Raw genomic sequence first — 27,785 nt, forward strand, 5'->3', positions numbered from 1 at the left:
TTGCACTTAGCCTATGTTGAAGCTTGCCTCCTATATGAATTCAGTTGTTTCATTTATCTTTAGTGTAACAACCTATTCTTGCTTACAAAATATCCAATTAATCCTCATTTTGCACAAATGAAATGCTGTTGACCTGCAAATACAAAATCAGAGCTTACAAAAGGTCTCTGGCTGTGGTGCCGTTGGGAATTTTGAGGATCCAGACAAGACTTTTTTACTTTATTACTTTTGTGAGTAAAGTCATGTTGGTGAGGGACAATTTGTATTAGAACACAGTCAGGGATAACACCAACTGAGCAATCTGGTCTAGTGGAAAGTGTCCCCTGCCCATGGCAATGTGTTGGAACAAGATGAACTTTGAGGTTCCATTCCAGCCTAAGCCATTCTAGGATTCTGTGACTTGTATGTCAGTGTTAATGGTGGAGCATTCCTCTTCAGTTGTGCTTGCTGTTCTGCTTAGAGAGGGACTCAGAGCCTGGTTCCTCCTGCTGTCACAGCCCCAGTGAGCACAGTTTTAAAATCTGGGTTTATTTCTATTTTGAGTGGAATGAGAGAAGGCTTGATCCCTTGTTGCTGGAGCTGATCAAGTTAAAAGTAGAGAAGCACCCTGTGGCTTGCACAGCTGTGCTGTACCACCTGCTGCAACCTGGGAGAGGATTTCAGCCTCTGGACTTGCAAACTTAGCTTCATATTCACTTCAATGTGATAGTTAGAAATAAAAGAGAAAATAGGGAAAAACATTCAAAAAGGTCAACTTAGCTTTAAATATATCACTTACATTAGCTACCAGTCTTCAAAGTTTTACTTAGAACACGTGCTACAATGGTTTTCACATGCAACACTTGAACTGCTTGTCTGTATAACCCAGTACAGACTTTAGGCCAGGACAACACCCCATATTTTATTAGTGAAATATAACAGTAGTAAGTCATATGACACCTAGATTACACACAGTTCTGAGAATTAGGATGCCTTTAGAGATTTTTTTTCCTCTTATTCTTACATAACTGCACTCTTTAAGCATTGCTACTTCAGTATAATGTTATCCATGTAGTAAAAGCAGTGTAACTTCTTCATGGTAACTAATCCTTAGCTATGTAAGTTTAAGGCAGAGATGACCGTTGTCCTAAGGCTATGTTAGGACAACAGTGTGTTTATCTGGTGCAAAGAGTTTTGGTGATCAGCGAATGTATCCACCAAAGATATTGTAGGAAAGGTGTGTGTGTGTGTAAGTATAGATCCAGATTGCTTACACTTAAGGTTTACTTTTTTATCAAAGATGTATGTATACTAATCTGGGGATAAAAATGGCCCCAACAAAGCAAAATTTTTCACCCTGTCAGAGCATTGTCTCAATGTATCTTCTCTGTACAGTCCTTGAGTACTGGTCCTTGAGTGAAGCTCAGTGTTTCTAGACCAAAATTATGCTGTAATCATAAATGAGGGTGTGTATTATTTTTCCTCTATATTTTCATATTGGCTGTTTGTCTCACAAAGTCAGTATCCAGCTCTGTCTAAATAAATAGATATTACATTATAGATCACTCCCACAGTGGATCAAATCATATAAACAATCCTGATGGCTCTTTTCCTGCGGATGTTTGGGACTCAGTGACTGAGACCCAACCCCAAGTTTACCAGCTACTACTGATATTTAGCTCAGATGTAGGTACTTGGTGTAAAGAATGGCTCTGTCTTCTTTACTCAGCCAGGAGATTGACCTGTCAGCCCAGAGATTGGGGTTGACAGTGCCCTTTGTTGAGGTCTGATTACAGCAGTGCTGGCAAAGCCACCATTGTGTTTGGCACTTGTTGGTCTCTGATTTGTGCCACAGCGCTGTACACTGAAATGAAAAACATCTGGTCAGCTCACACGCTCTATTTAGACTGGTTACACGAATGCATGGGATTATACAACCCAGACCAGCAATCCTATTTCTCCCTCTTCTGAAGCATTTCATGTTTTGTCTTTAATCACATCAGACAGCCAGCTGGCCAGTTTCCAGGTGGCCTTTCTCAAAAGGCGAGTCACACTGCTTGCCCACCAGCACAGGTCAGCCTGCCACCACCTCACTCTTTTGCAAGGATGCCTTGTATCTTCCCTGCTTCACTTCCTGAACAGTGGGAGCTTCTGCCAACAGACCAGCTGTGGAAGCTGGTGGAGTTCTTGAAGTGCAAGGAGCTTGTTCAGGCAGTGTGTTGAGCTTGCTTGCTCCTTGGGTTCTTCTTATCTGACAGTGTGAGCCTTCCAGCAGGCAGGGCAGAGCTGACAACCCTCAGTCCCCAGCTCCAAGAAAGGCTGCCTGTTCCCTAACACTTGTGGGAGATGATGCACCTGGGTGAAGGAATATGATGAATTACAACAGAAGGAGTTTGAAACAGAATTTCCTATGGCTTTGCTCTTGTTGTCCTCTTAGACGATAAATGGCTCAAACATGCATTTCACCTCTTCAGCTCCTGAGTGAGGAGGTTTCCCGTGCAGAGCATTTATGAAAAGCTCAACACTGGAAAATGGCAGTGCTGTCCAACTGGCTTCCCACCAGGCTCATGGCAGCTGAAAATCAAATTTAGTGGCTCAAACTCAGTAAGTTCAGCTTTTAATTAAAATACATAATTTAATGTTAGAGGCCTCATTCTCCAAGAAGGGTACCATTATAAATGCCCACATCCGACCTGGATTGCTGAAAATTGGCATAGTGCCTCTGTTACATTAGAGATAGGAAGCCCAATCTGACTTAACACTGTAACCATTTGCCAAGAAGATAGAGGCCCTGTCTTCATCCCAGATACAAAAATATGAACAAATGGTCATTGGAGTTGACTTGTTTTGCATGTAAGTTGACCAACATCCCAGTGTGACCACAGGGAGAGCTGTGGATTCTGAGCTCCCACAGTGCCACACTGAATCATAGCCAGGCTGCCTGCAAAGAGCTGAGTGGGGATGATGCCCAATGGGCTGTCCCAAATTCTGTCTCTAGAGCCTCCCCCAAACTGCTGTCACTGTCTATGACATCTGTGATTAGAATTTCTCCTTCTTTGTATATGTGTCTTTGTATGTTTGCACATAAATAAAAAGCAGGTAAATGGACAGAAAATAGTTAGTGCCCCTTATCTCAGGAGCTCACGCTGATTTTTTTCCACTGCCGAGTTCATGTCTCTTTTATAAGTGTTTCCTCTCTATCCTGCAGTAGACTTTGCTATAATCCTGGGCTTCACCAGCTCAGATTGAGGAATGGCTTCTTTAATTTGCTTGGCAGTGGTCCAGTCTTTGGAGTCTGGATAGCTCTGGTTCCTATCTTAATAATTTTCATGCCTTTGCATGAATTTTTAAAATAGGAAATACCCTGGTGAGCCCTTGGATCTTATTCTCTTGGCTGGCAGCTTCCCGTCTCCATTAAGGCAGCCAAAGAAATCGCATTCTCCAAAACCACAAGAACCTCCTCTTCCACACGGAGAGGGGAACCTGAGTTTTAGCTGAGAGGTGCATGCACAGACGTGTGTGCAGACGTGCAGGCACGCACTACTTGATTCACTATTCCTCTCATCCCCCTTTCACCTATTAGTGTCCTCTGAAGGATCAGGTTACCTTGCCAGTGGAAATATATGAGCTCCTTGTGTGATATAGCATAACTGCAACAGCAGATCATATAATTTTCCCCCGAAGGCTTGTTGCCGACTATGTCGAGTCATTTGTATTTATGACAGCTTGGGGGTGATTTAGTACGACCTCACTTTGATAAAAGCCATTTAGAGCTCATAAATATGGGTGACACACTGCCTTCTCGGCTGGGATTTTAAATGGAGGGCTGCATTTGCATTCCCATTGAGCTTTTATTGTTTAGGGGGTAAGGATGGGAACAGCCGAGGTGAAACAGGAAACAAGTGTCCAAAAAGCAAAAGAGCCCTTGAGGAACGAAGGATTCTGCTGTGCTGAGAGTAGCCCTGGCTTGAAGCACCCATGGTGACCTTTCCTCCCCTCTTCTCCTCCTGGGCATGGGCTAATTTAAAGTTCTGCTCATCCCAAATTGGTCAGTGGGTGGGAAAAGGGGATTCTTAGGTTTGGGGACAACATAGTTTTGCATTGGGTTTTCATAATAAATAAAAAAGTTTTCTGCCTGCCAGCAGGTTTTCTTTAAGCTTGGTTCTTGCTGTTGTGTGCTGTAATTTTTACTTAATTTCAAGGAACCATTTACCAATTATATTGTATTCTGTGCCCAGATTTATAAGGGAGTTGACAATTTATGGCCAACAATAAAAGATACTTAAGCCAAATATAGAGTTATCACATTTTATGCACTGTGCTTAAATTCATCATTGATGGAAGCAAGTAGGAAGATTGTTCTTGAAAAATTATTTTTTATTTCTTTCTTTTCTATAATTTGTGATGCCCAAAGGAACATAAGCATCACAACCCACTGAATTTCACACAGGGATGAAGACCTTATTTTGTAAAAGAGGACTCAAAAGATTAAACAGTTTTCATCTTTTTAGTCACTAGCAGAGGCAGGACCTGAGCCAAGGTGGATATCCTGACTATCAGGTCACCAAGCAATTTGCCCTCTGAAGCCATTAATTGTCCTATTCTCTGTTTTTCCCTTCTGCAGTGCAGGTCAGTAGGAATACTGGAACCTGTTCTTGGTGGCTGGAGACTTATCTGACACATTCTTGGTTAGTCCTTAATGGTGCAATTACTCAGTGGAGGTAGATGAGGACCATGATACTCTGTTTTGTATGTAAAGCTATCCTGTTGATGCTTGGGCCTTCATGCTTAGGGCTGAGGGTTACCAAATTAAACTAACTCAAATCTCTTTAGGAGACATATATAGATGTATAGATGTATGAGATATTTAGATGCATATACATCTTTTCAGAGCTCTTTGTGTATAAACACTTTAGATTTTGGTCTAAAAGCCTGAACAACGTCACTTCTGAAGATTACCTCTGAAATTTATTTTAGCATATACCTGTACATTTGAAGTATATCAGAAAGATTTAAGCTGCTCAAATTTTAAGCTCTCTTAAAGCTTTTTGGAGTATTCTTTATGAATTATAGGGATATTTTTGAACATTATTTTTATTTTTGATGTCTAATAGGATAAAGCTGTCACAAAAGAAAAATAAATCTTGCCTGCCTTTCAAATCATTCTTATGGTGCAATATATCATTAGAATGATGTACCAAATTATTTAATTTTATCCATAAACTAATCAATTAACCACATTGAAATTATTGTTGTCCTCTAGGTTGGATAATGTTTACAGGTTGCACCTGCCAGTTCAGTTTGATGTTTACAGCAGCAAACTAAGTGCTTCCCTTTAACCATTTTATTATTAAAAAATATTTGTGTCACAAGTTGATTATATATATAGACTTAAGGAATCCTCAGAATTGCTTGTGGATGGTGGTGGACAAACACTACCCAGGCACTGATTCAGAGATGGGGCTGAATATAAAGAAAGGTGCTGAGGCTGCAGCCTGGTTCTGCTTTAGCCTCTGCTGGCCCATGGACACCACGTGGCACAGCCTTAGGTTTGTCCCCCCACTGCTCCCATCACTGGGACTCCCACCTAAAACCTAGGCAACAGAATCCAGAGGAATTAAAAGGCAGTGTGCTTTTCATTAAGCAAATGAAAAGAAAATCACAGTCCGTGCCCTGAAGATTGTACACTGTAATCAATGGCAGCATTAATGTGGAACTTCAGTGCACTCCAAGGAACAGTAAAACATGCATGATGGGACCCTGAAGATGAGACAACCAGTAAACTACTTACTCTGCTTCAGCTTCATTAGCCATTAAAGCAGGATAATGGCACTTACCTTACCTCAACAGAGATTAGTTAGTTGTCACTAGGACAAAGTTACAGAGAGGAAAAAAGGGAAAAAGATTTAAAAAAAGAAACATCCCTTAAATTTTTGCCTTAGTGATGCTGGTAGCAGGTGAGGAAGAGACCTGGTTTGTGCCACATAGTTCTGGTGGCCGGTCTGGTTCTGGAGGGAATGCTCAAAGATGCTCATGCATATGTTCTTGATCTGCAGGAGCAGCATTCTTGGGTGTGTGCAAGCCCTGAGCTGCACCAGCACATGCCTTCAGTTGTGCTTTAAGATCCTTTTGGGTCCCTCCAATGCAAAATATGCCATGATTCTATGATTTTCAACATGAGGGAAAGGAAAGAGTTGATTTGGCCAGCCTGACCTTTCACATTTGGGCTTCAAATATGGAGCAGCTCCCAAGTGAGTCTGCCCAGAAACCACTGACGGCCACCCCACAGACATTTGGTTGCTCTGTCATAGAGCCACATGAGGCTGAACCCTACCTTGTCAATCTGTGCTATGGGACTTCTCCATGGATGACAAAACAGAGACAAGGAGCAGAAGTGACACTCCCACATAGGAAGGGTTGTGCAACACCTGTCCACACCGTGCCTGGTGTGAGCCACTGGCATTTATCTTTGTAAACATTTTTATTAGAAGTAGGTCCTAGAGCAAACAGACCTCACAATGTGGCTTTTTTCATTAAATGAGCTTGATTTGGTCTCTGCTGACTCAAAAAGCCAATCAACAAACGCCCTGAATCTTTGATCCATTTTTCTACTTTGCTGTTCTCTAAAGACTCAGTTTACCCTCCTGTCATGCTTTTGAGAGGGGGAAAATACAGACTAGTCCCCCAGTTATTATACAGTTATTTAGTGCAAGGGATTTTTTTTTCACTTGAATAAATTAGTTGTTAATTAAAGCTTTTTGATGTAGTGCAAAAGGAGTTATATTTGATACCAACAGCTGTATGCTGTTTGATTTATAGTCCTTTGGGGTGTTGGTTACAGCGATCCATTTCTCCCCCTTCCCCCAAAACACACACACACACACATGCACTCACTTCAAAGACCATTAAGTGGTACTGTGTTTCCAATTAGAAGGAGAATATTTTTGCTGTTGTTTCCACTTTTCTCTGCACCACTTAAAAACAAGAAAGCAATGTTTCATCACCTTGACCATTTTCCCCAGCCTACAGTCCTGTGGCAGTGGCAGCAAAGACAATTGTGACACTGCCAGAGTAAAGACTCTGCTTCAGCTGATGGGTTGACCCTGAATATGGTTCCCTAGCTTAGCACTTTACAACTGCAAATAGAAGATACTGGCAGAGGATTTCTTCTCATTTCCATTTCAAGCATGTTAAATTCCCACTGTGGGAAATGAGCCAAGCTTCCAGGAAATGCAGGAAGTGTTTGGAAGCTGTAAAATGTCTCTGGGTTGAAGTATCACTGTAGTCTTCAATCTGTACAAAATTAGGAACCTGGGTGAATTTAAGATGTTTGAGGTTGATTTCCTGATGGGAAAATAGAGAATGCAATGGAAAATGTTGGCAAAGGCTCTGGGTGAGATAAAATTTCTTCTAATCCTCTTCAAAGAGTAGATTAATCCAGTGTACATTTGGTGCTCTCAGTTGATCAATTTACCTGTCTCTAATTTCTCAGAAATTACTCAACACTCATCTGTTTAGCTATAACAGTTTCACACCAACAGGGACCATATGCCAGGAGTGTTTCCTGGAGGATGTGGCATGTCAGAAGGTTGTCCCATAATCCCCTGTCTCCCCTTCATCCCCAGTGAAGTGAAGAATGACCTCAGTAAAGGACTGGTAGCATTTGTCAGTTTAACATGGCAGTCACACACAGGTTAAAGAGAAGATTTTCCACACATGGTGCTGTTTTCACTCAATTTGCAGCACTGTTTTTCATCTCCAGTGGCAGTGGCTGAGCAGAAATTCTTCATGCTGTTTTGTATTTGGACTTTTGTGTCTGGGAAATGGTAGTGGCACTTTCAGACTTGTACGATAACACTTAGGGTACCTTTTACAGATGAACCAAGCTTAGCTGAGCAAAGTAATAGGGTCAGCTTCCTGTGCAGAGAGAGAGAGAGAAAGCTCTGCTTCTCCAAGAATCCCTATCCTAGGCAAAGTTGTCCTATTGCTGCTATTTAATTTGCTTTAATCCGATGGAGGCGGGGAATGGGTCTTAATTAATTGCCTTCTACTCCAGGCTCAAGAGGAAAACCTGCTTTGAAACAATTTAATGCAATCAAAATCTGCAGGTTGTGAGGCTGCTGGCAGAGTTCCCTGTTTGTGAGTAAATGAGTGCACATTTCCAGCTCTCAGGCATGGGTGAGGCTTTTCTGAAAAAGAGTTGCTGGAGGTGTGGACTTCTGGTGAATGTGAAGGACTGAAAATTGGCTTTGTCCTGTTCCCTGCTTTTACCAAGGGAACATGACTGTCATTGTGGCCTTGAATTTTTTCCATTACTGTTGAGTGTGAATCAGATTTGAAGGAACCAGAGGATGCTGGAGAGCATTTGTTTTGAAGAGGGTAGTTGGAGAGGAACAGGGATGTCCATGTCATCTCCCTCTCTCTCTCTCTCTCTCAGAACTAGAATAATTTTTTCACTTTCTGTTGTAATGGAAGCAGCAATTCCTTCCTACTTAACCCAGTTTCTGGAGTCTCACATGCATTACATAGTTATTAATACTTTTCTGGTATGCTCAGTGTGGAGCTTTGTACAGTTGCACATTGTGGAGTTTCCAGGAGGGGTTCTAGGCCACTGAGATTGGCAGCAGACTTGGGAAATGCCCTTTCATTTCAATGTGATGGTGATTACTTTCCATTTTTGCTATTACTCTACTCATTTCAATGACCTGCTCTGGGAAAAGCTTATTTATCTAAAGATCAATTTGATATTCTAGTTCTCAGGGGCGTAAAAAATGTGCTTTTCTAAATTGCTGAGAGATTTTCTATCTGTTCTACAACATGTTATTTTAGTAGAACCTACAGAAACACACTATTTCAAATGCTTAAATTAATCTGATAATGGAGGAAAAAAGGGAAAAATTGTTCATGAGGAGTTTATCTACCAGTTATTTCACAACTTTTGTCTATGTTCTGCTTTGCCTACTTGAGTTTAGTTGAATAGAATACCCACAAAGAGTGGGTATTAAATGAGGAAATGAAGATTTTGAATAAATATGGAAGGAAGTACTTGTTTTCAATTGTGTGCATGTCACCCTGCTGGAAACGAGGATAGACATCTTATAGATATCTGAGTTTGTCTCATTTCTGCATTAGTAATTGAGGACTTTGAGCAAAAAATATCTGGCTTTAAGTTAATTAAAAGCAGTATGTGCTCAAGAATTGGCGTAACATCTCTGCCAAGCATATGGCTTTGTGGAGCCATCAAAAGCTAAATAAGTTTAAAAGGGTGAAAAAAGAAAACCAGCATGAGAGGAGTGAAGGAAAAACAAGAAGGAAGGGTGTAAAAATCAGCAAGAAAGGCATTCTTAGCCCAAGGCAAGTGCCAGAGAGGACTTGGCCATTAAGGGTCACTCAGGGGCAGGTGAAAAAGTGTCGGTGAGGTGGGGACAGGGGGGACCAAGGAGAGGGCAAGAAATGGAGAAGAGAAACCCTACAGTCAGAAGTAGGTCGAACAGTGTGCAGCCATATCTGCATAAAGTGTGGGATGGATTTACCTGAAGAAAATAATTTTCCAGCACAGAAAGAGCATGGACCTGCTGGAGCAAGTCCAGAGGAGGACAGCAAAGGATGGAGCACATCTGCTCTAAGGAAAGGCTGAGAGAATTGGATTTGTTCATCCTGGAGAAGAGAAGGCTTTCAGTTGACCTAAGTGTGGCCTTCAGATACTTGAAGGGAGCCCACAAGAAAGATGGAGAGAGACTATTTATACAAGGGCCTGGAGTGACAAGTAAAGGTGAATGACTCCACACTGACAGAGAATAGGTTTATACTGGATATTAGGAAAACATTCTTGGCTGTGAGGGGGTAAGTCATTGGTACAGATTGCCCAGAGAACCTATGGCTACCCCATCCCTAGAAGTGTTCAAGTTCAGGTTTCACAGGGCAACTTGCTAATCTGAAAGGTGTCCCTACTCACAGAAAGGGGTGGAACTGGATGATTTTTAATGTTTCTTTCTACCCAGGCCACTCTTTAGTTTTCCCTTTCCTGAATAAAGAGCAGAAGCAGTTGGTACGGGGAGAGTGACAGGGAGGTGGCAGTGACTCTATATTTGGATAAATTAATAGCCCCCACTGTAAAATGATTTCATTAATTTTGGAGACCACCTTTATTTCTTATCAATAAAGACCAGCAGTTTTATATTCCTAATGTTTTTGATTATCAAACTTTCTCATAGGTTCATTATTTGTCTGAATTTTTTTTTAAACAAGCAGTAATATCTCTATTGTCTGAAAAAGAACCTTTGAATTTTGGCAGGGACAAAAGCCCTGCAGCCAAAGATATGCCTTTCCCTGCTCCCATGAGCCTCCCCTCTCTTCTGGCTGAGTTATGAACTGTGTAAGATCCACATTCTCCATTTCTGCCCTGTATTTCTCAGGAAAATTTTGGCAGTGAGTCAGAATCATAGCTGAACACCAATCTTCTGGGCAGACCTGGGCCCAGAGTGCTGCCAAAGCAAAAATAGCAACAAGAGAAATCCCTTGAGGCTCGTGGGGCAGGTGGAGTTGGTGCATCGCCTCCTGCAAGTTCCCACTAGCAGCAGTTGTGGCAAATCTTGCCAACTCAACAGTGTGCACCTCCAGGGATCCTTGATGAAGGAAAGGATGGGTCTGCTTTTGGACAGAGCAGACAGCTGTGTTCAAGCTGCCTGAATCAAACAGCAAAAGAGTTAGGAAGTGTTGTCTTCATCCCCGTGGGTCCAGCCATGATGTTGGATGGGGCACATACATGTTAATCCCATGGTGACCTGCCTTTCCTGTCATGTGTGAGGGAGTGCTTTGCTTGAGCTGCTGGAGAGGCACTCACTCAAGCAGAAAACAAGTTCACACAAATAGCTGTGAAAGTTGTGAAATTCCTGGGTTTTGACATTTGCAGAGTAAACATATTTCTTATTGCAGTGGCCAGTGTAGTATACACTGGGAAATTGTGTACATCTGTACACATATGTGTGCACATGTTGGATGACAGACATCTGGATGGCCATGCAAGCATGACAATGTGGGATGTATTCATGTTTGGACTTAGAAAAGTAGAAAAAAGAATTGTTTTGCAGCAGTACAATGCAGAGCAGCAGCAGATCACAGCTTTTTTTTTTTTTTTTTTTTTTTTTTTTTTTTTAGGAAGGGGGAAACCTAATAAAAATGCGTATTTGCTGACAAACACACAAGAAAACGCCACATTTGCATACACACACACGAGGTGCCGGCGCATTGGTGACGCTTGTCAAGCCGAGGTGGCTGCACGCATCTCCATTTGCTCCCATACAAGCATTTTATTTCCTTTTGAATAACAAGGGGCTTTCCCCGCCTCCCCGCCCCTTCCCCGGAGCTGTGTACTTCGTTTCTGACAATGCACGGCTGCGTTGCTTGTTGGAGTGCCTGTCATTAAGCAATGCACTGATTATTCTGGCAGCTCCGCTACACTAGTCCCCATGGACGAAGTCAGACATGGAGAGAATTGAATTTCGCCAAGGATGGGGCTAAAGGTCGTTCCATGCAGTGGACAGCTGTGTCTAGTCAAATCGAAACTATTGCTCTAAGTGTTACCAACAGAATAGCTGATAGCTCTGTTGTCAGTTCATTTACACTTGCATCCTGTTACAAATTAAACTGAAATTGTGGTATGCTGAAGGAGCAGAGAGTCGGTTTTCTGCCAAGTGACAATTCCTTATATCACCAATTTCCAAGCGCAACCACTATAGATCATTGCTAAGAGTTTTTCTGATTTCCAGAGATGAAGATTTAGGATTCTGATTCTCTGCCATGGGCAAAACTTCCATTAGCACCTGCTCTCATCTTCTAATCCCATAGGTTGAAAAGGAAATGCAAAGCTCTGGTAACTGGCCCCTTTTCTCAGATCTGTTCACAAAGAATACCATAAAATACAGAATTGTTTCGTGACTTTTCCCATTTTCCAAGCTTGCTTTCTTTTCCCTTTTTCTCTTCTTTTTCTCTTTTTTATCTTTTTATCTTTTTTTTTTTTCTTTTTCTTCTTTTTCTTTTTTTTTTTTTTTTTTTTTCTCCTTTTTTTTTCCTGTTTTTTTGGTGTTTTTTTTTTTTTTTTTTTTTTTTCACAATTAAGATGTTTGAATTCAGACACAGTGCAAACTATGAAATACTGTAATTCACCTACAAAGTCTCCTGCACTGAGGCAGGGTGTAGCAGTGAGAGCAGTTTAAGAGCGCTGCTTATATGCCATTATTCATCTCAGCCCAGCCCAACATCTTCCCCTGAAACACTCCTAAATCTCTCCATCACCAGACAGAAAAATGCCTTCTGGGCAGAAACACAGCCTCTCCCAGGATCCTCAATGGGTCCTAGCAACCAAGCTGAAAGCCTGGGACTTGACCACACTTGGAATAAACTTGCCCAAAAACATCAATGCTAATTAGCCTGTGTTATGAATGGATTAAGTGAGACACCAGCTGCAATGGGGCATTTTGATTTGGGTTGTGGCTGGGTAATTAGATGCACATAAGCTGACTGGGAAGCTGTCAGTCAGCAAGCAGCAGCTCTCTTTGCTGTGTTATGAAGAAGAGCTTTTCTGTGTCCCATCATCTGTTTTGCCGTGAGCCTTTGGGTGATGTACCAGCAATCAAGCACAGCGTTGAGCATGAACTGAAACCCTCCCCTGAGCCACAGCCATGCAGCTCTGTGACTTCAGAAACTCACTCGTCGTGCAGCTGAGCAACACTATTTTATTTATAATGCAAAATACTCCTCGTTTGGTGGCTGCTAATGTGAATGCCATCTTTCCCTTTGATTTGTTCCTGCTTTCCCCCTGATTTCTAAATTATCATTGGTGCTTGGAAAACAGTTTGGGGGGAAATGTGATTTTTATTGTCATCAAATGACCTAGAACAATAGACTATAGAAAAGTATGCAAAATTGAATTTATAGATGAATGAATACATCCAGATCATAGAAGTATAGAATGGCCTGGGTTGGAAGGAATATTAAAGCTCATCTTGTTTCAAGCCCCCTGCCATGGGCAGGAACACCTTCCACTATCCCAGGTTGTTCCAAGTCCCGTCCAGCCTGGCCTTGGACACTCCCAGGGATCCAGGGACAGCCGCAGCTGCTCTGGGCATGCTGTGCCAGGGCCTCACCACCCCACAGTAAAGATTTTTTTTCTCAATACCTAATTTTAACCTACTTTCTTTGTGCTGGTGTATCTGTGCTGTTCTGACTCTCTTTCTGATGCTGGTGATCTGCGGTGTAGCTGGGTTAGTGGTTCTGAGGTCCCTTTCTAACTGATGAAGAGTAATAGGAAACTCCGGGGAAACACTCCTATTTCAGACATTATCTGTGTTTGAAGGAGAGGATGAGGAATCCCCAATGATTTGTTTAGACGAAGTTGTTTGGTTTTCAGACCTCTATTTTTAATGGATGAAACAGGAGGCAAATCCTCCTTTTCATCCTGTATCTGCAGCTTTTATGAAAATAAAATATCCAGACAGAAACTTTCTTAAATGTGAAGAAAAGCAGGAAGGAAAAAGATGGCTTGATGCTCCTGACATAGAGCCTTATCAGCTCCATAAATAAAGGACATATGCATGTGATGGTTGACTGCATCTCAGATTGCAATACCAATGTTTTAAAAGCCTGCTGACAGAGCATCTGCTTATTTCATTACTCCTCCAGTGTCTTTGCAGGTAAGTCATGCATTATACAGTATCATCTCTAGCAATGCATGAACAGAGGGGACAGAATGGAAAAATTCTTGATGGTCCATCATTTTCCCTTCCCTTCCAGGTGAGGGGAACATAAGGAATGATGCATCCAGTTAATAGGCATAATTAGCAAAATAAGACCCTATTTTTAGTGAACTAGGATTTGCATTTTTTAAAAAGAAAGAACTCTATCATCTTACTTTTTGAGTTGTCTGCATGCACGACAGTACAAATACCATTTTCAGTAAACTCCTGCTCAGAAAACATACTGAGGGGATCAGTATTAGGTGAAAAAGGAAGTGTCATGCTTGACTGGAAAACATACAGTGGTGAGCTTCATGAGATTATGGTGAGCTTTGACACTGCTAGACTATTTTGAGGAGCACAGGTACAGACTCAGCCTGGCCGTGACTGTAACCTAATCTGTCCTGTGTTATCACCAGTAGTGTGTCAGAGGGTTAGAGGTCCCACTCTGTTTTGCTATTTAGAAGCAAAATTTGGTCCCAAGTTTGTAAATTGTGACTAATGGGCGAAGACAAACAAGTATCTCCGCAGATAGATTTTTTAATCTGCAAGTTCATGTTATTCTCGTGCTATGGCCAACTGCTGCATATCCCAAATGCTTCCTCTGGTTGTTGTTGACTAAAAATATTGGACCTCAATGCCTTATTTTTTAGTATAAGGTGATTTTTTCAGCCATGAATGCCCACTTCCCTGCACAGCACTCTCTTGGCTCAGTTGAGTCCATAATCCACCATTCCCAAGCACCCAGGCATGTAAGGGTGAGGGTGTCCACTGCCTTTACTTTCAGATCTGCCTCGGTCCCTGGCCATGTGCTTTTGAGCCAGTGTTCACATGAGTCTGCTATGTTTATTTGTTTACAGACAGAGACACAAACCAAAAACAGTTTTGTCACTGAAGGAAAAGGCCTGAAAAGAGGATCCATAGTGCCACGTAACACTGTAGTGGTACATTACTGATCAATAAGATACATTGGCCAATCTACGTAGATCTTTGTATCTGTTGTATCTGTTGTTGGTATTTAGTTTAACTTTTTTTTTTTAATCAGAGACCACAAAGAGCTTTAAGACATCAAGATGCTTATGTAAATTTGGTTTCTGGGCCTCTGTCCATTTGATACCTGCAAAAAATTCTTTAGAAAATACTCCTATATCCAGCAGAGTAATGGATGAAGATGATAGAGAGCTGTGGAAGCGTCTTTCACTCCTAGAGTATAGTAGAATTTAGGCAGCTAAATAGTTTTAGCTTTACAGGCTTTCCTAATAAGCATCCATCACTGAGGAAACACCATAAGACATTTTCCACAAGTATTCATTAGCTGTTGGGTTTTTATAAGGTTGGTTAGACTTTGTACGCTTTCTCCCACCATCCTGTCATGTTTGCTCTTGACAAATATTCCAGCAAACATGTTTGCACGCGGTACTGTTTGTGGAGGCTGTAAATACTGGAGAATATTCCTGAATAGTGTCTTTAATATTCACACTGAAAATCTGCTTCCAGAGATGGTAATATCCCTCTGTTCAGGAGACAAGCACCACTGTGTCATGCAGACATTTAACAGCCCGTGAACTGGGAAAAGATCAAGAAGAGTTTTTAGAAAAGAATTTCAAATACGTATTCTTAGGCAAACAGCAGTCTGCCAGTACTTCACAAATCAACACACTGAATATGTCAAATGCCTGTCTGTTCCCATTCCTGGGATTTAAGGTCATGGACAAATTTTGAAAGGAAACCCAAATATTTTATTTGCTATTCTCCTCAGTTTTAATCTGTGAAAGAAAAGAGATGCTTAAGAAAAAAATTTAAAAATTTGTTCCCTTTAAAATAGCTTCCATAACACAGTTTCTTATTGACTGATCTCTAAATAAGAGACTCTTGCACTTGACTCCTGTTTAGATTAATTACTTCTAGGGCTTTTCTTTTAGTGACAGCGATGAATTGCTCAGTGTTTGTATTAAGCTTTTCTAAGTACACTATTAAACAGGAAAAACTTCAACAATAAGCAAGCTGACTGACTCAGTGATAAACTGAAAAGAGGGGAAGGTGTGTATTTTTAGACAGAAGAATTATCATGAAAATTGTCCAACTGCCATACATTTGGAGAAGGGCCATGTGGAAAATGCTTCAAATAGGTACCAGACATTAGCTGCTGTTCAATAAATGAGACTGTGCTTTGGAAAAAAAACCAAAAAACAACTCATCCCACCAATGCCTATCTTGTCATAAGGCTTTACTTATGGAAAGGGTCTAAATATTTCTGATAGTGCTGAAAGTAAAACCGTCAGGCTTTCTTCAAAAATCCCTTAAGTTCCTCTTGTCAGCATGACTGAAAAGCAACCTTGGATATTTTACCTTTACCCTTACATGAAAAAAATATATGGGCAATGAAAAACAAAAAGTAAAAGGGAAAGAATTTTCCTGGACTTTTGTGTTGCTTCGGCTTTTTAATAATAAGACTGGGGTCAGTGTTGTTATTAAAAACTGAGTAAGGACAAATAAAATCACAAGTTTTTCCCCTGTTTGCTACATTAGAGGATCATAAGTGTGAAGGGCTGTTTCAGGAGAGGACAGATGGCATTTTCATGGTGTTCTTCTAAATGGGTCTTAAATTCTCTCTATGGGTGGAAGTTCAATTCTCTGCATTTTCAATCTCACAGACATCAAGACACACTGGCAGTTCCAGGAGATAATTATAAGCTCCTGAAGTTGCCAGGCACATCCCCAAATCCATGGAAAACCTTGAGCTGAAGGTGAGGCTAAGGGTCTGTAGTGGTTTCCCAGCTCTGGTGCTGGCTGGCTCCAACCCTCAGCAAACCTGCACTTCTCCGAGCTGTGCAAATGAGATAACAGTATCTGTCTCACAGGGGGTGTTAAGAAGCTTAATTCATTAGTGTTTACAAAGTGTTTCTAGATCCTCAGATGTAAGGCTCTATAAACAGGCGAAGTATTACTAATTGCCAGCTTATACTGAATTGTAAAGTGAAAATAAAGATAGTTGGAGGAAAGAGGTGCTGAATTTTCTGGTAAGCTGAATCAGTCTAGTGGCTGCAGGTTAAACAGTTTAAAGTTTGATTTTACATTACTATAATCTGAGAAATCTCCATTTATTTCTATTGGTGTAATATTTGACCTCTGGGTTTACTTTGGGGGAAATAGAAGTCTGCAAATGGGGCCTCCTATGGTAAAGAATAAATCAAAGATTTAATTGAAGTAATCACTCCTGAATACGTACCATGAGGTATGCATTGCTTTAAATGGAAAGAGTCTTGCTTTACAGAATGTGACTTCAATTGTGCTGTTCAATTTAAACCAAAATACATCAGAAAAACTACCTTGCACCTCTTTATGGCCAAGCAGAACACCATGGTTCCAAAGTTTAGAGCATTTTAAAGCATATGGGTGGATATTTTTTGTTTGTATGGTTTAGTTTCAAGGGTTGGTTTTTTGTTTTGTTATGTTGTTTTTTTTTCCTCTTCATACAGCCCTGTCAGGAAAAACAGACCATTTTATTTAGTTCTTCCCACTTTCTGAATTTCCTGCAATGCCACAGCAATATCATGCTTGGGTTCCTATTTAAGTTTTTGTTGGCATTTTGAAATGTATCAGGAATACTGTTTATACTTATGAGTTGTGTTATTTATATGCATTTTTCTGCAAAGCTTGATTTTTTAGAACCATGCCCTCTAAAAGGTTCCTTCAAAAATGATTCACTGTAATGGAAAGAAACTTACTTAGTGCTCTTTCACTCCTTAAGAAACACCACATTTTATGTTTTTCTGCCTCAAACCACACTGTTAAAAAAGTAGTAGATAGCCATTTCCCACTTGGCCTCTAAAGGGTGAAATCCTCATCTGGTATAAATTGGCATAGCTCTATTCAAATCAGAGCTACATTAATTCATTCCAGCTGAGGCTCCAGCCCTTAAGATGCCAGCAAGGAGAGCGAGTTTTGCACAGGATGGATTTTTGGGCTGGGTGGAAGGTTTTTATGTGTAACTTAGCTATGTGTCTAGGCTCAGGGCTGTGGGAAACTGTCTGTTTGACATCTGCAGCATACACAGCAAATGCTTTGGCAGTTTGCGTTAATGCCTTTTGAATTCACAGGTTGTTTACTTTCAGCTTGAATGTGGATTTGCTTTCAGCCTCAGTGGGAAATCTAACACAAGAAGAAATAGGACAAGCCATCTGTCCAAAAAGCTATGAGAATTCCTGGTTTTGAACCAATAACAGAGATCAGGGACAAGTTCACCCTATGTGCAATCTCTGCCAAATTATTGGCATGCTCCTTGGATTTCTGACCTGGGACCTGATCCCTCTAGTGCAATGTGAGCACACATAGACTTATGGGAGGAAACCTGCAAAACAAGCACAGTCAACATCCCTTTCCAATGGTCGCTCCTACAAACAACCATTTTTCCAGCCCTTTCTTCCTCTGCTCTGATTTACAACCCATTTTGGCGAATAAACTGTGCACCTGTGAAGCAGCCGCTCCATCTTCGCTGCGGACCATGATCCTTGGGGAGCAGTAAACAGCACAAGTCAATGGGAACCCCCAACTCTTGCCAACATTTCCTGCAAGCAAATATCAATCCATGTGTTAGTCACAGGCCAGAGAATGCTGTAATAACTGGATTGATTGGGTCACTTTTTCTGAAAAGCTCAAGGCCATATTTCAGCACTCTTGAAAGAGTCCAGATTTTTTACTTTCAAGCCAATAAGTCATCTCTCTCTCCCACTGTGTAAACTAAGAATCTGCACAAGAGCCAAGTTTTGAAAAAAAAAAAAAAAATCAGCATCCTGCAGCATTCAGCAAGACATAGTGGACAGATTTTACTATGAGCACAGCATGTGACAGTTAATGGAGCTGCTCCCCATTCATACATGGAGACATGAATAGGAACTTGGGCCTTCTGCACCTGTCTTGGTCACCCACAAGAAATGCCATCACCTTCAGTGAGGAAATACTTAGCCTCTATGTGTACTGTGCTGTCTAGAAGTCTGTGTTCTTGTTTTGGAAGCCTCTGCGGTTTAAAATCTTGGTCACGGGTTTTCCTCTAACTTTGTCTATTGCTTCTGTTGACTTGGATTAAGTTATCCTTATTTGGACCAGCTAGAAACATGATTCTTGGTCTTTAAACCACTTGGGTGAACTGAAGATTATTGATTGAGTATTTAATAAATAACAGTGAAGGCAGAGAAAAAGACAAGAAAAAATAATTTGGAAAGAGCATCATCAAGTCTCTAACAGCAAAACCTTTACTGCATTGTGAAGTGGATCTATGTGCTTTAAACCCTCATGCGGTGAACATCCTTAGAAGCACACTAGCCTGATTTCAACCTGCCCTACACACTGAACAGCATTAACTCTCATACCCTGGTGTAAATCCAGCCAGAGGTCAAACCCAGCCCTGCAGCAGCCTTGTTTGGCCAGAGGACTTCATCAAAAGAGCACCATTCAGCATTTATTCCTACAGCACCAGGCTAATTTACTTCAGTCACACCTGGATTTCTGAAAACTGAAGGGCACTGGATCATGTTCAGACTGTTTTCTTTAACTCTTCTATGTCAAATCAGGGCTACTTGCAGACTGAGTGGGGAACTAAGAGTCTCTTCAAAGTTCTTTTTTTGGTTTATTGACTTAATAGTATTTCATGACTTATTTGAACCAGGAATGCTGTGATCTCTTATGTTATTTAATGGCAGAATAGTCAGTTTACAGATAAGTAGTCTGCTTAAGGTGGGAGAACTCAAGGCTTGTAATCCTTTCTTAGGAACACTAGCTTCTTTTTCTGCTGATTTTTATGGATCCTTCTCTGAAAGTTTTCCATAGAATCACAGAAGCTTTTTTCCTTATTTCTCTTGTACCTGTGCAGTCATAAGAACAAGGATGGCTTCAAATTCAAGTAGTACAGTTCAGCCATCAAATTAAAAACCTTTTGATTAGGTTTTTTTCTTGAAATCAGAGGCAGATGAGCCAAAGCACTGCATAAAAGAAGAAGAAAGCAAGCTGGTTTTGTTGTATTTTTGGCATGGACAATGGCTTTCAGAGATACTGAAAGTCATGCAAGAAGAGTGTGTTCTTAAATGACTTCTAGCCCTGCTCCGAAGACTGAAGGCCTTATATAAGCGTCTGCATGTGGGGATCTTTATCCAAAACAAACCACCCAAACTTTCATAGTTCACCCATCACTAATACTGATTTTCTCCTCTGCATCTCTCTGTGTTGTTGCTCACACACACAAGTTCTTTCAAGGCATCCTAAAAGCTTTTTTTTTGCCTGTAACAATTGAATTGCCTCTTGGCCAAGATTTTCTCCTCTGTGAAGAAAAAGAATGCGATCGAAGTGCCCTGTGCTACCCAAAGGATTTCCTCTCCTCAGCCTCACTGCACACACCGAGATTGTTTTCCTCCACCTTCTCCTTTGCCACATCCTCTCTGTGTTTTGCATGATTGTCTCTTTTTTTATTTTTTCTGCCTGGAAAAATCCAGTGTCTCCTCCCCCTCCCCTGGCAGCATGGGTGACAGAGACAGAGAAATCAGAACAGTGTCAGCAGGAGTTTAGCCCCACAGCTGGGACCTGAACTTTCAGCGGCGGAGCACAGCGCTGGGTCACTGCACTAAAGCAAGCTAGATTGATACAAAGTGCTTGCTCACCCTGGGAAGGGAAGCATCAGAAGCCAGTTGATAAAAATTATAAAAATCTTCAGGCACCCTCTGTTGTGAGCTTATAGTGACAAAGACTGTTTTTCCTGGTAAAGATGATCATGGAGCGTATATGCGGTGTCACGACCCCCAAAGCGATGCAATATTTGGGTGCTCTCTGCACTTGGGGTGATATTGCATTGGGGCAGCATGGATTTTAGAGCTGTTGAAAATGGAAATAAAGTGTGTGGACTCAACATGCCTCACATGGTGTGAAGTTTTCTGCTGCAAAGACCTGAATGATCACGTCTGCCAAGAGTTAATGTGCTCAGAAAAAGGATGCTAAAACATTCCTTCCCACTCCAGTTTGCAACTGAGAACTTGATAGCCTGCAATATCTTTTATTTATAGCACCTTTTGACTCAAAGGATCTGAAAGTGCCTCTCTATGGGAGTCATTTCAATGATACCTGCAGGCAGGGGTGTTCCTCTGCAGATGACTCCAGCTGAGGTGACAAGGCCTTCTTTGCCATGGACACATATAAGGGACCCTTTCTGCCTTGCCAAATGCTGGCACTTAGTAATAAGGGATGGAGGGAAGGGCAGAAATCTGCCCCAAGCCTCAAGGATAGTAAACAGAGAAATCAGACATATAAACCATATGGGAGAGAACATTGAGATGGTCACTGGCTGGCTTTGGAACTAGACATTGGGAGGAAGTATGGCCAGTGCTGATATCTTTATGCAAAGAGCTTGTGACAGTAAAACCACAGCTCAGAAGAGAGCATCTGGTGGCCCTACCTGGATAATACTCCACCCAACCTAACCAGATCCAGCTGTGCTGTGGTGGCCTGGAGAAACTCCAAGAGGGACCCTACACCGAGTATGCATCCCAGTGGTGGAGGTGATCCTAAGGGGATAGGCTGGGTTTAAATCCTCAAACTCACACATCCCTTAGTGAGCACAGTCATGGCAGGGCATTCTGCTTATTAAAAGTCCACTTCAGCACCTGCCCATCAGCTGGTCCCCACTCAGCAGCTAGTAGTGGCCAGAGGACCAGCTCCTCCATGTGGCTCCTGGCAGCAAGAGAGGTGTCACCCAGCCCTCTGCTCCCCTCCTGTGCTATCTCTGCAGGCCAGGGAGGCAAAAGTCAGCCCCAACTGATGAGTTTACAAATCCAGCCCACAATTTCTGCTTCATCCGAAGCCAGGAAAGATTTTGCCAAGTTGCATATTAGGCAGCTGCTCAGGACACTGGTGTTTTGTCTGTACCAACCTGAGAATGCTGTCTGCCTGGCAGCCTGCCTCCCACTCTGCCTCTGCGACCCCCATATCAAGCCAGTTGCTTTGCTATTCCCTGAGGTGACCAGAACATGTTCAGAAGAACCAGCCTTTTTTTTGGCACTTCTGTTGGGTCTCCTGAGGGATTTGCCACAGGGAGAGAGTGCCCATCTGTTTCAGCGTCCTCTAAGTCCTGTGTTTTCTAAGGAATCCTGATGTTTCACAGTGGATAAAGCCATTCAGGCAGTCTCATGAAAAGCTCCAGGGACACCAGTGGCTGCATATGGGGCTGTCACCTGCCCTGAGTCTCCAGCCAGATTAATACAGTCCAGCGTCCATGATAAAATCCTCAGCACATCTCTCCTCCCTCCATGTCTGTCAGAGTCCAGGGCATCCCTCTGGGTGCCCTGGAAGGTCACAGACCTTGGTAGAGGGGCCTGGGACCTGAGAAAGAAGGGTCTGTGCAGGGGGGTTTGCCTGGCAGAGCCCAGGAATACACAGTCTTTGATTTTGGTCCATGAGAAAAACTTCCAACATTGAGAGAAGAATTCCAAGTCACAAATGTGTAACAGACAGTAGTGTAGTTTATCAACGGGTAGAAAGTTTTGTAGTTTGGGGATTTTTAGAATGGAGCTGACTGGGGGACAAGATGGAGGAATTAGGGTGGTACCCTGAGTCCTTCTTCTTCTCCCTTGGCATCCATCTTCTGCAGTGACATGGGCACAAGGTAGTTTGATACGATTGGGTCAAAGTAGAAATGACCCTTCTAGTCTAGTTACTGGGCATTGGTATGAAATTGTAAATAATAAATACGTAGTTATCTGAATAAAAGCAGAGCGACCTCCCATCACGGGGGGAGTCACATCGTGTCCAAGCTGCTATGAACACACCTTGGCCGGACACAAAGAACTGGAGAGATAAGAATTAATAAACAACGCGAGAAACCAAGAAAACCAAGACCTTGAGACTCCACTTCATTCTCATGCAGATTTAAAGCCTTCAGAGATCACAGAGGGCAGAAAAAGGCCCGCTCAAAGTACCAGCCTGGAATCTCGGGCGAAAGAAACCAAAACCCGAGACATGTCCTTCACAAGCCATTCCCAGAACCTGCATTATTATATTTTTTCTACAAATCGCTTTCCTTCAGGCATCAGACAAGGTGTATTTGATAGCACTTTATCTCTGTCATGCATATGTCAGTGTCTGAAACTCTGGTTTAATAGGAGCCACATCACTGGCTGGAAGTTGGCTCTCTTGGGTCCTTTCCATGGAGAACATGTGTTTTGCCTCAGTCTTTCTCTACTTTCCAACAAAAATTGACTCCTCCCTCCATTGAGGAGGGGGCTGGGGTTAGTGTATCTTGGCATGCCCAAGGGTTGTGTTCTGCTTTAAGGGCATCTCTCACTCTATCCTTCTCTTCCACAGAGAAGAGAATATTCTTCTTGTGTGCACATATGATGAGCTTTTTTTCCTGTTCTTAGTCCATTGAGTATTGCATCATGTATTGCTTCCTTTGGTGCCCCTTCCACACATGCTGCTTTGGATTTGTGGGTGGGAATGGAAGGGAGCTCCCCCAGACTTCCATGGAATCATAGAATATGCAGAGTTGGTGGAGACTCACAAGGATTACAGAATCCAGCTCCAAGAATCCCACCATGTACCTCAGAATGCTCTCCAAATTCTCTGACAGCCTTGGTGCCTTGAGTGCCCTAGAGTGCCTATTCTAGTGCCTGATCACCCTCTGGGGAAGAAAACCTGCTGATATCCAGGCTATACCTTGCCTGACACAATTTCATGCTGCTCCCTCAGGTTCTGTGACAGGGAAGGTGGCAAGCATACGGACCAGCCTTGTCCCTATAGAAAAGCTAAGAGGGAAATAAGGAAGAAAAAAACCCACAAAACAAACTTATGAGGGAAAAGAAAAAGAAAGAAAAAAGAAAAAAAAAATATTTGGGAGGAGGGCGTTTAAGAGGAGAGAAAAACAAATTAAAGCTGGTGCCAGGCTGGAACCAGCAGCTTGTTGCCAGCACAGCAGGCTGAGAAGTTGTTGGTGGAAGAGCTCAGTGCCATGTTTGGGTTGCCCAAAAACATGAAATAGTGTCCCTCCCTTGTTATTCTGCCTCTACTTTCCTCCCGGCCCCACAAGCAGGAGGAGGGACTCGGCTGCCAAACTCAGGCTTGTGTTTGCAGCAATGCCAAGGGGTCCAGAGCATGTCTGCCCCGTCACACGTGTGTGCACACAGCTGTGCGCCCTGGAGCAAGCGCTGGGGCAGCTCTGAGCCGGACCGGACCTGCCGGGCTCGTTGTGGTGCAGGGGCTCCGCAGGCTGGGGAGATGCCGGGGCATCGGCACCCACGCCACGATCCTTTCTGCCGATGCGAGAGGAGGAGGCGGGAGGGCTGGGTATGGAGGAGGAAGGGAGGGTGGAAGGTTGTAACGCTTGGCTAGAAAAATTTAGAGGAGTACAAAGAAGAGCGCGATGAAAAGGGGTGGCGGCGGAGCGGGGGAAGGAGGCTGTGAACTGGCTGCCGTGGAGGTGCAAGGAGGTTCATGTTTGCCCGGGGGGTTGGCTGGCAGCGGGCCGGGCAGGTGTGGGGTGCCGCAGGCAGGCCCGGGGGTGCTGCGGGGACTCTGACAGCCCCGGCAGCCAAGCGGCGGGGCTTTATTTGCTTCTTTTCTTTCCTCCTCCCTCCGCTGGGCGCTCGGAGGAGAAAGCAAGACAAAAAGCTGAACCGGTGCCAAGAAGGAGCCGCAGCGACTCGAAAATGGCACTCTGCGCCACACTAATACTTCGAAGCTGGGCTGTGCTGGAGAGCAGGGAAACGTGTCAAGAATGAGAATGACTGAGACCGTGGGGCCACTGGCCAGGCTGAGGAGTGTCCTCCCTCCTCCCTGCTTCCCCTTCGCCTTTTAAATGCGACCCTTTTCTCCTCCAGCTTCCCCCCACCCCCAGTGATATTCAAAAGGGAGGGAATCTTTGCTGAGGACTTGGAGTGTAAAGGGGCTCATCCTCTCCTTCCATCTCTGTATCGGGGAGGGATTTTTTTTTTTTTTTTTTTTTCCTAAGGAGAAAAAGAAGACTCTCAGGGAGTTTTCTGACTGTTTTCCTGTTGCCCTTCCCCTCCTAGTCGCTGTCCTCCTCCTCCTCCTCCTCCTCCTCACTGTACCCATAAGGCTGCTGTTGTGGCTCTGTATCTCAATGCAAGGTTACTTGTAGGACACAGGAGTCTCTGCTGCAAGGTGCAGCGTCGCCTGCGTCGGTGTTTCTCTCCGTTTCTCATTTGCTGGGAGATGAGGCAACTTCCAAGCTGCTCCAGGGCTCAGCTCAGCTCCTGGTTTGTGCAGTGGCGCTGTTTGCGTTGCAAAAGCCCCTTCCTGCAAAAACCTGTCTGCATAAAACAAACAAACAAACAAACAAACTCATAGGGCTGAAACGGCATAATTTTGCAATGTTGGTTAATTTGCAAGAAACTGGAGTTTGCAAGGGCTGAAGTTCTGTGGTGATTTCTGTCTGAAAGAGGAGATTTTGTCTTGTGCTGATCACCTTGTCATTCCATTCACAGGCAAGGAAAAAACCAAACCAAACCAGAACAAACCACTTCTTTTTTAATAGAGTTTTGATTTGTATATATTATATTGTAGATTTTAAAAATTATTACCTTGTAGTTGTTCAGTAGTTAAAGTGAAAAGATATTTCCCCCTCCCCTTTTCAGATCATTCAGGAATTTGTATTTGAAGTTTTGGGTTGTCATTAAGAAATTAGAGACTGGAGAAGGGGAAAGCCCCAGTCTCTGGTTTTGAAAACAGGTCTAGATCCTGTTAGAACAGCAGTTTTAGCCCTCACATAGTCAGCAGGTCAAGTTCAAGGAGACCTTTCTAAAGCAGGGGCAGAGCCTCATTAGCTTGCTGCATCTCAGAAGCTTGTGGATTATTGGGTTGTTAGGTTGGCCCATTTTGTAGTCTCAGGCGTGGGATGATCCCTGTGACCTCTTTCTCACCTGAAAACCATGCCCTAGTACACATTCAAACCACTTCAAACCTCACCTTTGGTTTCAGACATGTAGACCTGGTTTGGGAGAACCTACCCCTGCCCAGAAAAGGCTTTTGGAAATACTGTGATGAATAGGGGGGAATTCAGGCAGACTTAAAGGTGTTGGTGTAGCATGCTCCTCTCACAACTCATTACAGATCAATAATCCTTCCTCTGGAGGATCAAATGCTCTGTCCCAAATTAATGCTGTTGGAGGTGATACTCATTTCTAAGTTGATGCCAGCAGATTTTGTATGGAGTAGGGTGGATAAAGCAGCTGATCCCTTGCTCTTTCTCACCTCTCAGCTGTGCTTTAGTACCCTATATTTGCTGCAGTTCAACTTGGGCTTGTGCAGAGAAGGCACTGCCATTTCTTGTTGCTCTTTTCCTTTGTTACGACTGCAGGGTGTGCAGCGCTTGGCCCAGGAAACCTTGGTTTCTTCACTATGGAAAAGAAATATCAACCAGAGGGTTGGCCAAAGAACCTGGAGTGTATTCTTGTATCTTCCACCCAATCCTACCTGTTTTCTCTGAATAAAGGACACGCATTAAACATACAGGTTTTCTGAAAAAATGTGCATGCTCTTTGGATGTCATGAGTTGAGTTGTTTTGAAATACCATCCCCACCAGGCACACACCATGCAGACCTTGCCTGAATTTTATAGAATCACAGAATCCTTGCATGGTTTGTGTTGGAATGAACCTTAAAACTGATGCAGTTACACCCCTTTCCGTGGGCAGGGACACCTCCTGCTAGACTAGAGTGCTCCAAGCCCCCTCCAGCCTTGGAACACTTCCAGGAATGGGGCAGCCACAGCTTCTCTGAGCAACCTGTGCCAGGGCTTCTCCATCCTAAAGCCAAAAATTTATTTCCAATATCCCATCTATCCCTATCTGGCAGTGTGAAACCATCCCCCCTTCTCCTGTCACTTCATGTCCTTGTCCCAAGTTTCTCTCCAGCTCTTCTGGAGCCTTTTTAAGTATGGACAGATGTTCAAGATCTCCCTGGAATCCTCTCTTCTCCAGACTGATCAATTATAATGTGTCAGTCTTTTCTTGTAGGTGAAATGTTCCAGAATTTTCCAGATTTCTTGCTGACATTTTTGGCTGCAGCTACACCTGTCCTCTGGTCAGAACCTCCTCTTTTTAACCTGAGATATGTGAGGATGGGAATCTCAGGGATCTGTGGGATTCTAACCTGCAAGAGAAAGTGAGGGTTAAAGCCTATCAACCTGACAAGAGGAGACATTGGTTCTTGTCCTGACCTACCACACAGTGTACAGACCATTGCTCATGCTTTTAGATCTGGAGCCAGCTTGTATTTACTTCTGATTTAAACTTCTTCAGATTTCAAATACTTCAATTATCAAATAACTGAAATATCAAATATCCCATCAGGCTTTAGAGAGGATCCCAAAGACATGGATAGGTAGTAATGTGGAGTGACAGCATCCATGTGTGCACAGCAGTAAAACAGTGTTCATTATTCAAGGAGAACTGGGAGCAACAAACCTTCACAAACCTTGTTATTTCAGTAGGTAGACCTCTTTCATTTCTTGAAATCTTGACCACAGGGGAGGTTGTGGAATGCATATTGTCCATCCTAGGGCAAAAATTTTACTCTTCTTCTTTCCAAGCGGTCAAGTCACCCATCTGGGCAGCTTGGTGATGCTTGCCAGGGAGGGAAGGCTTTGACATGGCAGCTGTAGGTTTTTTGTCTTTATTTCTCTCTGTCTTAAAGAAGTGTCTTTGGATGCATTCTCCGAAAATGTGATGCCTATTGTGTCTCAAGTTGCTTCCTTCAAATTTTTCATCCTTTTAGCACTTTATAACGACAAACATTGTCTACTTGTAGTTGTTATGAGGTGACTTGTGTCTGGAAAGGTGAATCTAAAAGGCTCTTCTGAGGCTGTCTTCCATTCCTTCTCCCCACACTTTCCCCAGTTGGAGTTTTATTTTATTGGACCTGTAACCTCACATTTCTGTAATCTAAATGTGCAAATGCTTTGCAGTCACGGTCCAGTAGCTGGGTTAATCTCAGACCCCGGGAGTGGCAGATGGTTGATTTATTGCTGATTCCAGTTATAGACAATTGTGTCACCTATTATCTTTGCACAGACTGATG

The 27,785-nt window shown here is 42.9% G+C and overlaps 1 protein-coding gene across 4 annotated transcripts in view; it reads left to right on the plus strand.

Moving 5' to 3' along the window:
• Positions 1–27,785, plus strand: part of SETBP1 (SET binding protein 1) — a 268,589-nt gene that overhangs the window by 95,955 nt on the left and 144,849 nt on the right. The gene's annotated exons all lie outside the window — the stretch shown is intronic.

The sequence above is a fragment of the Zosterops lateralis genome (assembly GCF_965231275.1).
Source record: "Zosterops lateralis genome assembly, chromosome: Z".
In the NCBI taxonomy this organism is placed as follows: domain Eukaryota; kingdom Metazoa; phylum Chordata; class Aves; order Passeriformes; family Zosteropidae; genus Zosterops; species Zosterops lateralis.